This window comes from Halichoerus grypus, chromosome 2 (genome assembly GCF_964656455.1).
Source record: "Halichoerus grypus chromosome 2, mHalGry1.hap1.1, whole genome shotgun sequence".
In the NCBI taxonomy this organism is placed as follows: Eukaryota; Metazoa; Chordata; class Mammalia; order Carnivora; family Phocidae; genus Halichoerus; species Halichoerus grypus.
In genome coordinates, this window is record NC_135713.1 from 85,401,297 (window position 1) to 85,416,735 (window position 15,439).

The window sequence follows — 15,439 nt, forward strand, 5'->3', positions numbered from 1 at the left end:
AGCCATCCTTGAACTGTCCTGTTTACCTCATGGTAGTGTTTTTTCTATATTAGAGCTAGAACTGTATTTTCTCCATCAAAGCACCATGTTATCCAGTTGCCTGTTTCACAGTAGATTTTAACCTCCTGGAGGGAAGGGACTATGCACATTTTGTTTACCACTGTATCTCCAGAACTTCGTGTGAGGCCTAGAGAATATTAGGCCCTCAGAATATATTTGTAGAATAAATAAACAGGAGCAGATATAACAGGTTGTGTCTGAGTAACTATCATATAGCATGATGTTACAAACTTAAAGTATGAAAAATGCTTTTATAGCTCCAAAGAAATTCATTAAAATTTGGCAACTTTTATCAAAGCACAATCAAGAAACTAAATCCAGATCTATGCTAATACAGTAACCACTAGCTAATATATGACCATTACATTTAAATGAATTAAAATTAGATAAGATGGGGGCACCTGGGTGGCTCAGTCATTAGGCATCTGCCTTCGGCTCAGGTCATGATCCCAGGGTCCTGGGATCGAGCCCCACATTGAGCTCCCTTCTCACCGGGAAGCCTGCTTCTCCCTCTCCCACTCCACCTGCTTGTGTTCCTGCTCTCGCTATCTCTCTTTCTGTCAAATAAATAAATAAAATCTTTAAAAAAATAAAAAATAAAGTAAAATTAGATAAGATGTCCAGTTCAGTTCCCCATTTGCACTAGCCACGTTTCAAGGGCTCAGTAGTCACATGCAACTAATGACTGCCAAATGGGAAAGGGAAGATGTAAAATGCATTGATCATCACAGAAAGTTCCATGCAACAGCGCTGGTCTAGATTGAAATGTGAAAAGAGAGGCATTTAAGCTAATTGTGTTCTCAAATGAACACCAAGATTAGTTCTTCAATATAAAATTTGAGGAGTGCATTTCAGAAGTAAAGAACCGTGTAACCATGAGATTTTAGAGTCCAGAGCATAAATGTTCACTATGAGAGACACCAATTTGGAGCTAAACACTCAGTGTAAAACTAAAAACATATTTTACCCCTAAACCAATAACCACAGAGTCAATTGGTAAACTTACTACCTGGTCAGAAAGCACTTGCAAATTGTCCAGACTGACAGGGAGCAGGGCAATGTGTGCTGTTTTTTAAATGTGAAGCTTGTGAACGGAAAGGGGTTAGACCTTTCTTGTTACTATTTTAAATTTACTTGAGGCAACATGAACCGGTATTTAACTTTATAGTTAGTAATTTCATTTCTTCAGAAAGGCAGGTTTTTTCTTTATGAAGGAACTTAGAGAAATAATATTCTTGAAGTACATTAAAAATTCTTCTTAGGTTACTATAAAATATAATTAAAATAGTTCTTACTGCAAGTAGCTCAGTAGCTCTCTTCTGTCCTCTGTTAAACCAAGTATATAATTGCTTTTCAATAGATAGTAGTGAAAAATGAAGAAAGGATTAGTATATCTATACCATAAAGGATTTAAACCTTCGGTGTTGAGGCTTCCGAGGAAAAGGGGAAAAAAATGATTTTGTAAAAACAAGGTTTTGCACATTTCTACTAAATTGTAATGTTCATTTTTGTTTATATAACTTTATAGTTCCTATAAATCACATTTATATTTACATTTATATTTATTCCCCAAAGTCTAAGAGAAGAAATGGGCCTAAAAATGTTATTCATATTTGTCATAACTACCAAGTGGATTTTTATATATCAAATTTGAAGATTCGTTTCTTTTTAAAAATAAGATTTTTTGCTTAATTTACATGCACTTTGTAAACATGAAAAGCTGCTTCACATCTCATTAAGAACATCATTGTTGAACAAATAAAGTGCATGTTAGTTACTTAAGTTATATGCACAAGGCAATAAAATGGAATTTCCTCTCATCTGTTACTGCACAGCTCTAATAGCATATAGGCATTAGTACTAACACAGAGTCGGCAGAAAATTATTTAATAGTAGAAAAGACAATAGGTTTCAAAATACAGCCTTTTTCTCACTAATGTAACTTCTTTGTCATTATTAATCACCACCACTTTATCATCATTATTTTACATGATCATTCTTGAACTGGAACAAACCAAAGTTCTCGTGTTTGGGGTTTTTTTTTTCCCCCAGTATCTGAAAGTGAAAGGGGAAAAATATTTAGCCGGGATCATAAGAGTCACTTTTTAGTGATATTTACAGATTTCTTGGCATATGGAATTTGGTGTTGGGCAACATACTTAAATCATTCTAGTGATTGATAGCACCTCAGTAAATGTAGCATTGTTTGGCTTTATAAGTATGAAATCAGATATCAAAGGATAGAACATCCTTCCTTCCTCAGGATTGGTTACTGAATATATCACCATGGAATATTCAAAAATGAAGTTTTAGAAACAACTCCAGAGTCCTGCCTAGAGTTGGAATAAAAGATGATAAGTCTTTTAATCAAATGGTATTTATTATTTCAGTTACCTCACTGAATTTTTTTTTTTTCTTTAAAGATTTTATTTATTTATTCATGAGAGACAGAGAGAGAGAGAGAGAGAGAGGCAGAGGGAGAAGCAGGCTCCCAAGGAGCAGGGAGCCCGATGCGGGACTCGATCCCAGGACCCTGAGATCATGACCTGAGCCGAAGGCAGATGCTTAACCATCTGAGCCACCCAGGCGCCCACCTCACTGAATTTTTAAAAAGTTATTATTGTAAGTCTGTTTCCCTTCCCTGAAAGACATAATGATGTTTTATTTATCGCTGTTAACTCTAACGGCCATCTCAATGAATGGCACATTGTAGACATTCAACAAATATTTTATATATATATATATACACACACACATGCACACACATATATATTTGTGTATATATATGTGTGTTTATATACATATGTATATATAAAAGAACTTACTGATGCGCATTATAGCATAAATAAAATTAAACTTTACGAAGTTTTCGTTGTTGAAGGCAGGTATGTTCTAATAATAAAAAAGGTGAGAATCTTTCAAGTGAACGTGAGATGACTAAAGTTGTTGCTGTGTAAGAAAAAAAAATAGGCACAGCAGACCACATAGAAATACTACCTATAGTCATGGTGGAAAGTAAAAGACCAACATACGTTGATTCCAGGGGAAGAGAGAAACAACCTGTTGGTACTTTAGCCAGGATCTGACAAGAGGGATCAGTGGGTCTCAAATGAAATGCCTGCCTCTAGTCCAGTCTGAATCATTTGCTTAAAGGCTGATTTGGACTCACTGGTATGGGGCAGGGCCAAAGCCAAAGGTCTGTGTTTCTGGTGATGCTGATGCTGCTAGTCGATGGACTAAACTTTGAGCAACAAAGATCTAGACTTCCCTTTCCAAACATCTGTTTTCTCCAGCATGGAATTTGAAAGTACATTTTTAAACATTTCTTCTTTGTAGTTTTACTTAGGTCTAAAATCATACCATAAAGTAGATTTTTTTTTTTAAGTGATATTTGATGAAACTAATTCTTGAAAGCAAGTGTGTTAGGTTTTCAGAAGTATGATGTAAAAGGCCCAATCAGTTGAGTGACTCTGCGTGTCATGAGCACTGCATCTCCTGGCCTGGTCCCTGCCCTTGTGAGTGCCTGTCAGCTGGTAGTGACTGGAACACGTGTTGAGGAAGATTCTGAGTCTGAAAGCAGATGGCGGGTGGGCACATGGGATGTGATTGGTTTGTGTGTGTGCTATGGGTGCAGAGAATAGTGGTGGCCGTGCTTTCCTCCTTATCCTCATAGGCAAATAATTCATAGAACATGGTGGGAAAAGACCTCAGACTTGATCACTAAAAGGACTGTAATTAGGCAAGTGCTGCAAATGTGTACAACAAATTGGGTGGATAGATTATATTATTGGAAATATATCTCATTTTACTAATAGCTGTTTTGCGTATTATCCAGTCATGTCTCAATGGCATTTACTGTAGTCTCTGTTACCCTGAAATTTAGCCACCCAAAGGAAGTTTCTTTATAAGGAAAAAAAAATTCCTGTCAATTATTTCTAAAGGTCATAGAGTTAATGACTAGCTGGGAGGTTAATTAGATTCTGAAAGCCTCTTCATATCAATTAAATCTCTTATCTTTATGTTTTAGTAAATAAACTCAGTAACTATTTAGAGCTACTGTTTTAGGATAAGAAACACTGTAAACAGTAAACTATACAATGGGTATTTGGGTTTTTTTCTCACATCTGAGAAAGCATGATTACAAAATAAACTGATATATGTGAATTGGTGATAGTATCTTTTATTCTAGAATTTCTGAATTAGATAATTTATTTTTCAAAATTGCATGCAAATGACTCCTTAGTCATAAACAAATGCCATCAGTGTAACCTCAAGAAAACCATTTCAGAGAGGAAAAAGTAAGGTCAGAGTTACCCTGAGAATGAGCTACTTACTAGTAAAAAACTCTGTGGTTCCAGAAACCAAACTCCTTTCAGAGTTACTATACACACTTGTAAATAAGTGATATATTTAGTGCCTATGGCCTGACAATCACAAACCCAATCATTTCTGTCATGTGAATTCTCTTTGGATAATATAACCAGATTTCAGAATGAAATGGTATAAATCTGCATTAATCAGTAAGGTAGCCACTAACGACATGTGGCTTTTTAATTTAAGTTAATTGAAATGAAATAAAATTTAAAAGTTCAGCTCCTAGGTGCCCCTGGGTGGTTCAGTCGGTTGAGTGTCTGACTCGTGGTTTCCACTCAGGTCATGATCTCAGGGTGGTGAGATCAAGCCCTGTTTTGGGATCCAAGCTCAGTGAGGAGTCTGCTCAAGATTCTTTCCCCCCTCCCTCTCCCTCCCCCCTATGTTGCTCCCCCAAACTAGTGCGAGCACTCTCTCTCTCACTCTCTAAAATAGTTAATTAAATCTTTAAAAAATAAATAAATAAAAGTTCAGCTCCTAGTCTCACTAGCCACATTTCAAGTACTTGATTGCCACATATGATTGGTGGATCCCATATTGGTCAGGACAGGTGTAGAAATATTCATCACCCTAGAAACCTTCCCGTGGGCAGCACTGCTGTAAGGGATGAAACTGGTGAATCCAGTGCTCTTGTTCATGAAGTAATTGCATGATGGTTGATGGATACACCTAATAAAAGGCCTATCAGCCAGAGAGGATGCGTGCAGCCATTTCATCTTCTGTTCCTGAGCAGACGTTTACTCCATGCCCATTGAGTATCAGGGTCTGGGTCAGGGCACAGAAACCCAATCAGGAAAGCTGAGCCACTCAGTCAGTGTTTATTCCCAGGAGTAGAACATTTGTTAAGATAAATGTGATTTTGTGGAGTGAGGTGAGTGGGAACACCAAGGCTGGGGTTCCCCTAAGGAATAAGAGAAGATGGAGGAAGGGATGGGAAAGAAGACTTGTAGGGAAAGAGAAACAAGCTAGGTCAATTCTGGACTTTCCCACAAGAAAGGAAAGAGCACACATGCACACAGTTTCTTCTGATTTTTCCTCATTGGAAATGTGAGAATTTTATCTTCATCCAGGCTTAATGACTGGGGTCTCCTTAAAGTGTGGTGGTTCTGAATGAACACCATGGGATGGAGGGGAAGAAAGTGGCAGAGTGATTTTCCTGAAGAATGTTGTAGAAGCATTATCGTGAGAGTTCACGTTTTAAATTTTACATTTAGGAAATAAAACTTCAAAAGCCCCACAGATTTGGATAGAAATTAAGTTCTAGTTACAGCAACTGGTTCTCTAACTTGGGGCAAATTATTTAGCCATCTTGACTTCAGGTTCCTGCTCTGAGTCAGTTGTCAACCCTGACCCAGACTTCCTCACAGGCTGTTGTGATGATTAGAGGCTATAAAAGATGTCAGAGTCCATTGTAAACTGTTAAGTTATATAAGGTGTTTTATTTTCAACATCAAGGGGAAAGTTTAGATAATAAAAGTTGTTTAACCAAAGGAGAGAGAAAAAGCAAATTCTTAATTTGGGAATAAATCTATAACATTTTATATTAATAAGTATATAAGTATACCATTCTTATATAAATAATGGTATTTTATATAAATTATTTTATATAAATTTATAGAACAAAGGCCAGTGAATTTTCTTTTCCCCAAGCATTGTAAAATATTCTCTATGTGCAAGGTGAGTGGGAAATATGACGATGATGATGACATGTCCAGCACTCTCAAGGGCCGATAGTCCAGTGTGGACAAAACATACGCAGGATTTGTTCTTTCATTCAGCAGATATTGATGAACATGAAGCCCATGTGCCAAACATTGTGCTAGTTATTGGTGATGTACCTGTGACAATCTTACCCAGCAGTCTGAACCAAAGACATAGATCTAGTACAGTGTGGTATCTGAGGCAAAAGAAAGTAATTGCTGTGAGCACCTGAAAACATCTCATAGTGGTTATAGATGATAAGTAGATAAGTTGATAGGCTAAACCAATCTGCAAGTCATTTATTCCCAATTAAAATAAAAGCGAGACTAATAAAGGTAATAGTGTATAGACTTATAAATGCATACACACACGTATATACACACACACACATTTATGTGTATATGTATACTGTGTAGCAGGCTTTACTTTGGTTTCTGGTTGGCATTGGATTTTTTTAATATATGGTTTCTCTGTAAACATGTGGTTATAATTTTTAGAGAAAATCTATAGAATACAAATGTTAGGAAAATGCAGTGAATACGATTGCCTTTAAGTTTGATAAAAGGTTCTCTGGTGCTAAGAATGGAAACCTTAAGATTACATCCCACATCCTTGGTTTAACTTTACAGATGAGGTCCCCCCCCCCCCACCGTGAATTCTAAAACATGATACATCTGGCTGAGAGACTGGAAAATTGTTACATGCCTGTGTAACATTCTTATAACCTAATCGTTCTACAACTTTTCTCGCAGTTTAATCATTGGAGAATGTTCTTTGTTTTTGTAGTCACTGTTTCACATAGTAACAGCTTGTTGTATTTTGGTCTGTTTGCCAGAGGGTAGGTTTATTTTTAAAACCCTGAACTCTGAATTTTTCTTTATTTTTCCAAGATTGAAAGCAGCTGAAATGCCTGGAGTTACAGGTTGAAGGCTGCTTTACAATATGTGAAGGGAAGCTTCTTTCCCTCCTCCCTTTGTGTGTGTGTGTGTGTGTGTGTGTGTGTGTGTGTGTTTAAATTTTTTCCTAACAAATGTCTTCTAACTGGTAGTTGTCTAAAAATAGAAAACTGCCTAACTAAAAATAGCCTGGCTCTCAGTCGTGCCAAGGAAAATGGAGAGGAATAGGCGTGGAATAGAAGGCTGAGTAATCCAGTTCTATTCATTCAGAGAAACCTTTGAGAATGCGGGCGATGATAAAGTGCCCTCAAAAAACCACAGGCCTGACTCTCTCTTCAGACTTCTAGGTGCCAATAAACATTTTAGCCCCAGGATACATTTTTTTTTTCTCATAGGTTGTAAACATTTTCTGAAAGACAAGGCTTTGTTTCACAGAACCTGACAAACTGCCATAACTAACTTTCCTAAGGTCTTAAAAATTCATAATTGTAAGATATATTTTAAAAGAGCATCTTAAATGAAAGTATTGTAAAATAATGTACATCATGTAACACTTAGGAGAAAACTGTTACAATAAAAACTGCTTACTGCTTGCAATTAAACTCAAAACTTTAAAGTTTCACAGAAAGTTATTCCTGTGACTCATGTAGCTAAAGAGAACAGCTGACTTAGTTTAACTCCCTTAGATACAGAAATTCTCTTAAGCATATATTCCTTTGATAAACCAATATTTAGTCTCTTTCTTACAATTAGAATTTTCACCCAGGCAGATTTTCTCTTTTGATTTTTTAATTGGAGTAGAAACTACCTTCAAAAATAACATTTCAAGAGTCGGATGGCTTGGAGTTTAGAGAAATGGAATTTTGATTAAGTCATTTTAAAAAAATACATAAGCCAGTTTTGCAATGGTAACGCTTTTTTTTTTTTTTTCATTTTGTTTTACTTAAGTAATCCGAATAATCAGGTCAAACATAGCAACAGGGTGTGGAAATGTCAGCACAGTTCATGGGGTTATAGGGGTCTAAGCATTGTTATGTTCAGTTCCTGCAATGATGCTAGTGATAAGACTCTTGAGACAAAGGACGATAATTGATGGAAAGAGCCTTAAATCATTGCTAGAAGAATCAAGGTCCTTGTATCTGTGTACATCGACTCTTCTGGTCTCCTTCCGTCTTGTAAAGCATTTTGTCGTCTTGCATGGTGGCCCCCTACTGCTCTTTGTAATAGATGCAGACCACAAGTGATTCCTTCATGCAGCATACAGGGTGTAATTGTGTCTGTGTGGTGTATTAGTAATTACCAAGCTGAATTCCCATATTGTATCTTTACTGCAGGCATGGAAAAATAGGACATACAACCCTGCATAGACATTTTCAACCTAGATAGTGAACCACTTAGAGCTACATTCCAGGGACAAAGCCTTTTATTTGCACACTTTTTAAACAAAATTTTCATTGTTGAGTCATTTGTGCTATGCAGGATAAATTCAGTTTTGGAAATAATTACCTCTGATATATTCATTTCTGATTCTTCAGCAAAACCTTTGTAATATGGAAAATATTTGCTATTTTTAATTGCTAAAAAATCATTTTAATATTGCTAGATATAATAGTGATATGAAATGTAATAATTATGCTAGACTATCATGTAGAGAGAATAGTGCATGGATCACTACATATAACAGATTGTATAGCATTCATAAACATTAAATAATATGATTGTTTTAGCAGTATTTTAATGTTAAATGGTGATATTTTCATATATTATTTATTGATTTTGGCTCAAGCATTGTTAAACTTGAGAAAAAGCTGACAATGAATTTTTGTTACAGTAAACAGATATAAATTAATAATTAATTTCTTTGCTATAAAATTTGCATACATCCTTTATGTATTATGTAGCCAATATTGATTTGACTACGTCCTAATCATTGGGGATTTGAAATGTTTACAGTATTACTTATCTATAATAGAAGCCAAAATAATGTAAGCAGATTGGTTTAAACAAGAGAAGGGATGTTTATTTCATGCATCAAATGTTTATAAGGACAGCTAAAAACTATTAAATATGGTAACAAAGAAATTAATAAGGCCATTTCATTAGCAATAGCAAATGTCATTAAATTTATTTTGTGAATTATTAATTAAAGCATGCAAGAGTTTGATTCCATTTTTACCTTCAAATTTAAAAGTGACCTTATATTTTATAAATTTACTTCCACTTTTATCTGTGGATATTTTTATTCTAGCAATAATCATTAGATTCCAAGGATATAGAGAACTTCATAATGGTGCTAGGAGAGATAGAAGTTTGGAAGATACAGTGAATGACATCACAAAATTTAACAGTCTAGCTAAGATAAAAAATATACATGCAAATCGACTGGACAAAACAACATAAGAGGCACTGTAAGATATTTTGGGGGAGGCAGAATAGCAGTGAGAACATCAGCCTGGAACTAGACTGCATGAGTTTTTATCCTATCTCCCCTGCTGACTGGTTGTATTTTCCCAGACAAGTTACTTAGGTTGTCTGTTTCTTACGTCGTTTGTAAATGGGGTTAATAATAGCACCTAGTATCTAGTTATTATGAGAATTAAATTATTGAACATTTATAAAATGCTTGGAATGGGGTCTGGCACATAGGTTCTTGGCGATGACTGTGATGATGACAATGATGCCCTGATGCTTGAAATCAAGTAATAATCTCTAGGAAGTAGAATTTAAAAAGTCAGGAGACGGGCGCCTGGGTGGCTCAGTCAGTTGAGCGTCTGACTCTTGGTTTCGGCTCAGGTCATGATGTCACAGTGGTGGGATCGAGCCCCACATTGGGCTCAGTGCTGAGCCCAGAGTCTGCTTCAGATTCTCATTCCCTCTCCCTCTGCTCCTTCCCCTGCTCTCTCTCGCTCTCTCTCAAATAAATAAAATCTTTTTAAAAAGTCAGGAGAGGTGAGTGATGAGTAGACATTTTTAGTCTCAAACAAATGAAGATCAGAAAGATGGATATAAATTGATGAAGAGGATGTGGGCAAATCTTTCAAAAGACCAATTATGAGTGCACCTGGGTGGCTCAGTCCTTTAAGAGTTTGCCTTCAGCTCAGGTTATGGTCTCAGTGTCCTGGGATCAAGCCCTGCATGGGGCTCCCTGCTCAGCAGGGAGCCTGCTTCTCCCTCTGCCTCTGTGATCTCTCTCATTCTCACTCTCTTTCAAATAAATAAATAAAATCTTTTTTTTTTAAAAAAAAGCCCAATTATGCAAAGATCCACAAGAAGAAATGATCAAGGGCATGAAAAAATGTAGCTTGGTATGACTAGAATGTTCACATACAGTAGGAGTTATAAGAAAGATGGCAAGGTAAATGGAGAAGAGGGGGACAGGCAAATCAAGTGCTCTAAATGTTTGGTGTGGAATTAGATGCAATACAGTAGGTATGAGAAAGATACTGGATGGCCTCAAGCAGTAGAATAGCATAATGACAATCAATGCTTGAGGAAAATTCTACTGGAAAATATAACTATCTCTAGATGGAAGCAATTTAGTTGTAAAAAGTGGAAATGCCAAGTTACTTTAATTTTTATAGTAACATGTGTGCATGCTAAAAATCCTGAAGCCTTTCATTATACTTATATATTTTAAACCATTTACATCATTCTATAAACATCTATGATAATCATAATATAATTATGATTATATAATAATCATAATATAATTATATAATAATCATAATATAAAACAAGTTGTTTCTGAAGTATGCATACAATTTCAGTACACTGATAATATGCACATGCATTTCTCTGGCTAAGGACTATTTGTCATATACAGTATGTTAAAGGAGCAAATTATGGAGACCTCAGGGGGTATATTTAAACTATATAATCTTCTTTAGATTACATTGAAGAAGAAATCAAAATCTATAAATTCAGAAGTTCCTAAGGAGTTATGTGCATTTTCAGTGACCACGTAAACGGTCAGGATTCTGGATACAATACTTCCAAATGTAAAAACTACCCTCACACTTTCAGGTTTATAATCTAAAAGCCCAGCCTTTTCATTGTAAGACAATGTGGTATAGGAAAAGGGACAGACAAGTTTAGACTCCGACAAACCTGGTTTCTACAACATTCATAAATTCCATGCTTTGGGGCAAGTTTCTAAACCTTCACCACATCTCTGCTTTCTAAGCAGTAAAATAGTGATGGTAAATCTCACTTTTGGTCTTTTTGTAAGAATCAAGTTATACCATGTACATATATATCCATTACCACATGTTGAAAACATGATGATCATAAACATGTTCTTTCCTTTCCTGCTTCTCCTTCCTGCAAGTGTAAATTTAGGCAAAATTTCTAACTTTTTACTTTCACACACACACACACACACACACACCTTGGACATTGCAATCTTCAGAGTATATTCTGATTATGTTCAAACAAAATGTCACATTTTAGAAATTGTTACATGTATGTGTAACTATTTCTTGCATAATGAGGTTATGAAATTCTTTAGAGATAAGATTCACTATACTTTTAGAACTAAGGAAAAGGTAGAGAAAAGTAAAAACTTGGATTCTATTAAGTCAAAACAGAATTGATTAAAAAAAATTGGCAGAACTTTGTCAGAGAGGCTTGCGCAAGTTCTGTTGGTGAACTCTGATATATAGTTAGGATATCATTTATTCCCTGGTGTTCCCTTTGGACTACTATGTATCCAGGGAAGAGCACAGTTAGGCAATGAAAGGGAGGGTTGGGGAGAGGGAGGAAGGGAAGGAGGAGGGGGAGGTTGATTAAGATTTTAAGACAATGAAAGTAATTAGCAAAGCTAAGACAGGAGTGTTCCTACATTGCCAGTTTCTTCTCTGATGCAAAAACAAATAATTGATTTTTATTAAAATACTAGCCAGCCAACAGTGTCTAGTGTGATGATATTGTTAATGATAAAATACATCTATCTTACATTGCTTCTAACTTGTATCTTTGCCCTAGCTCCCTCAGTATTTTGATGGCAGTAAGGATACATGCTCTTGGAAATGAGCCAAGCACATGCTAACGCATTATACATTTGGCTTGGTTCCAAGTGAACAGGTGTTTTAAATATTCCAGTCACATACCCACAATGTATATTGCTACTGGGGAAAGGATATCATTTCTGAACCACTGATGTTTGTTTGACTCTGTTCTGAACCACACCTATTTTGCACTCTGAAGATTTAGCAAAGATGAACTGTGGTTTGAGGAGGGATGACCGTGAGAGCCCTACTTTTACTGATAGGAGGTGCAGCAAATTTATAGTTCTGAACTCTGCGCCTGATGTCTGGCTATGGAGATCAAAGTACTTGCTGCTCAACATTAGAAGAAGGGAAAGTTAGAGCTTTCCACAACTGAGTTCCTACAAATATGAGAGATTTTACTTCTACTAGAGAAAAATATAATAAATTATTAGAAATTATTTGTTATGATTAGGGGAAGGAATTTGTTTTCTATTAGAAGCCGTCATTCAGTTTGCAGACATACCACAATAAAACAACCTAACTTTTCTGGGGTCTAAATTACGAAATTGAACTATTTCCTTCTGGAGGAAAAAAAGATAAAAATAGCTGTGCAGAAATATATCTATCCAGAAATAATTCTGAAGATCCTTTCAAAATTCTTAGCTTCATGCTGTGTGGGCACACACACATGCACACACACTTGCTCGCTCACATACATACACACAGATATGTACACATAACTCATGTAGTTAATGTGAGACTGGCAATTTCCAGCAGATGAACTCAGATATATAACTTCCATCTCACTGTGCACAAGTTCCTGTGTCAGATCAACAAACTCATTGATTTCTGTCTGTCCCTTTGGCTTCAGCAATAAAGAAATGCAAGAAAGTGGAGGCGGAGGTTGGGAGGGGAGGGCTTCTAACGTCTCTGAGCCACCTGCCTTAACTTCATACTTCATGTCAGTATAGATTGAATTCCTCTGGCCATTACTCAGTAGTGTGTGTTACCTCATGGAAACAGACTCTGAACCATGGTCTGCTTCCTCTTTTAATGGTACCGTTTCCCCTCATCTTTTAACCATAGTCTTTAAAAAGAAGTGGGATTCTATTCAGAATGATGGTGATGGCAGTTTGGGGCATTTTAAAACTATTAGTTGGTTAATGTGTGGTTAATATTATTTATTCAACAGAAAACTGACTTTAAACCCATGTAAAAAGCCAAGTATCAAAATTGTAAACTTCGTTTAAATGTTACACAACTTTGTTTAATTTCAATTTTCAAAAAATTCAGTTTCCCATCTAAGAGAGTTGTGTATTGGCCAGGCTGGGGAAGCCTCCAGAGAAAACAGGGCAGCTCAGCCACTGCGGAAGCCGCGTTGGTGACTGTGGGTGGCATTTCTCTGCTGAGTCAGGTTTGTGCCAGGCCTTCCCTCAGCTTTTACTAACAGTGTGGATTTTCTGACAAGATGCAAAAACCCAAGTCTTGCGGTTCTTGAAGCTCTCCTGCAGTTTCTCCCTTTTCCTTGGGACTTGGGGAAATTTTCACTTAAGAAGATCCCATCTTGCTATGTCTTCCTTGTAACTGTTGAAAAAAACTGGGAACTTTCATTCCCTTCACTTTTTCTCCCTTCTGGGCTATAAAGTAACACAGTATTATCCATATCATTTTGAAAACCAAAGAAAGGGAAGAGCTTCTGTACCCATGTTTTAAAAGGAGAATTTTTATAGCTCATACATGATTTCTTCATGATCCCATAGTATTGGCCAGAGAGAAACAGTAGTCCCTCCATAGAAGTATACATTTCTTCTCTTTTCCCCTACCTACCCCCATCACCCCAGCAAAAATGTTACCAGCTTTGGAATCCCTTATCTACCCAAGCAAATTGAAGAGCTGGGCAGTTAGCTTGGGAATCTGAAGAATAGAGGCACCAAAAAAATATAAAGCAAACTTTTTCTCTTATTAACAGAGACTTGAAGTTCTTGCTAGTATTATTTTAATAATTGGGACAAACCTACACTTCATTTTACCCAGATAGATACAGCCTAAATGATAATGCAGAGGACTTCCTTCCTGGTCCTAAAAATGTAGGAGTGGAAAAAATTAAGCAACCTTTCTTTGCCTTAGGTTTTCAACATCCTACACTTCATTTTAACTAGGTAGCTACAACCTAAATATTATGGAATGGGCCTTCCCCTCTCTTCAGTGACTATTGCAATAACACAACAGGAAAAACATTTTAGATAAAATTACTCATCGGAAAGTGAGTTCTATTACAAATATATCTCTTTATGAAAAAAATAAGATTTGTCAAACATTTCACCAATTTCATCTGAGAACAAAGTATTCAAAGAAAACACTGGCCTAACTTAAGCAATCTTTATAATCGGATGACTTGCAGAGGCAGAATAGGAGAATAACTGACAAAGGAAACCCGGGAGCCTTGTACATGAGTTCGTTAACTCGGTTCCACCACTAACTTTGCGGACTTTCGCAAGTGCTTGAACCTCCTTGCACCTACTTTCCTTCACCTGTGGCAGTCATGGGGAAGAGTAGTTACGAGGGTTTAAAAAGAGATCCATGCAGAGCTGCAAGCTCAGTCCCTGGCACATAGGAAATGCTCCATTAATGGGAGGTGTTACTGCTGAAGAACAGATTCGGTTAAGGGGAAAATTAATATTTTGATAGTGTGGGAAGACTGGTTTAATTTCCTTTTCATGCCATAGAAGAGGAAATGTTGTTTTTATAATTACCTAATGAATAATATGGAAGAAATTATTGTGCAAATGAAAACTTTAAGCTCACCACTGAACTAACAAAATCACTGCGAATCCATAAGGTATGCCAAACTTAAAAATCAGGTTGTAGTACATTTTCAGTTGATAATGCCTGAAATTATTGAGGCCCTCATGATGACAAAAGCAGGTAGCTATGCCGCGGGGACCAGGAGGCCAATGCCACAGAGACTCCCCAGAGAAGGCTGTCCAGAGCCGGAGGACAGAGCAGTCTGTGGGGCTGGCAGATGCCACTTGGCCTCACTGAGTTAGACAACAGGTGCCCAGCCACTGCCAGGAGCAGATAGCAGGATGAGCAAGATTGCTGATGGCCCGTGGTAAAGCTTTATGTTAGATCATAAGGTGCTGAGCCCAGGTATGAAGAGACGCCAGCTTACCTACTGGGGGATCAGTTGATGTGCTCACTGGATTATTTTTTCCTTGTCCTTCATCAGACGCTCAGCTTCTCTCTCTCATTCTCATTCCCTTCCTCCCTCCCCATATCCATTCATCTGTCATCTCTCCATCGTCTGTCGTCATTTTATCCTTTCTCATTCTCCTTCTTGTCCTTACTTTACTTAAGCATATATTCTCCATAACTTTGTTTTTCATTTCTTATTTTGTAGCATCGTATGAAATCCAAAGTGAC

The 15,439-nt window shown here is 36.7% G+C and overlaps 1 protein-coding gene and 1 long non-coding RNA gene across 9 annotated transcripts in view; one reads left to right on the forward strand and one right to left on the reverse strand.

Moving 5' to 3' along the window:
• The window catches only part of MEF2C (myocyte enhancer factor 2C), a 151,921-nt gene that overhangs the window by 80,763 nt on the left and 55,719 nt on the right, over positions 1-15,439 (forward strand). The gene's annotated exons all lie outside the window — the stretch shown is intronic.
• Positions 1-15,439, reverse strand: part of LOC118523108 (uncharacterized) — a 95,666-nt gene that overhangs the window by 2,300 nt on the left and 77,927 nt on the right. The window lies entirely within an intron of this gene.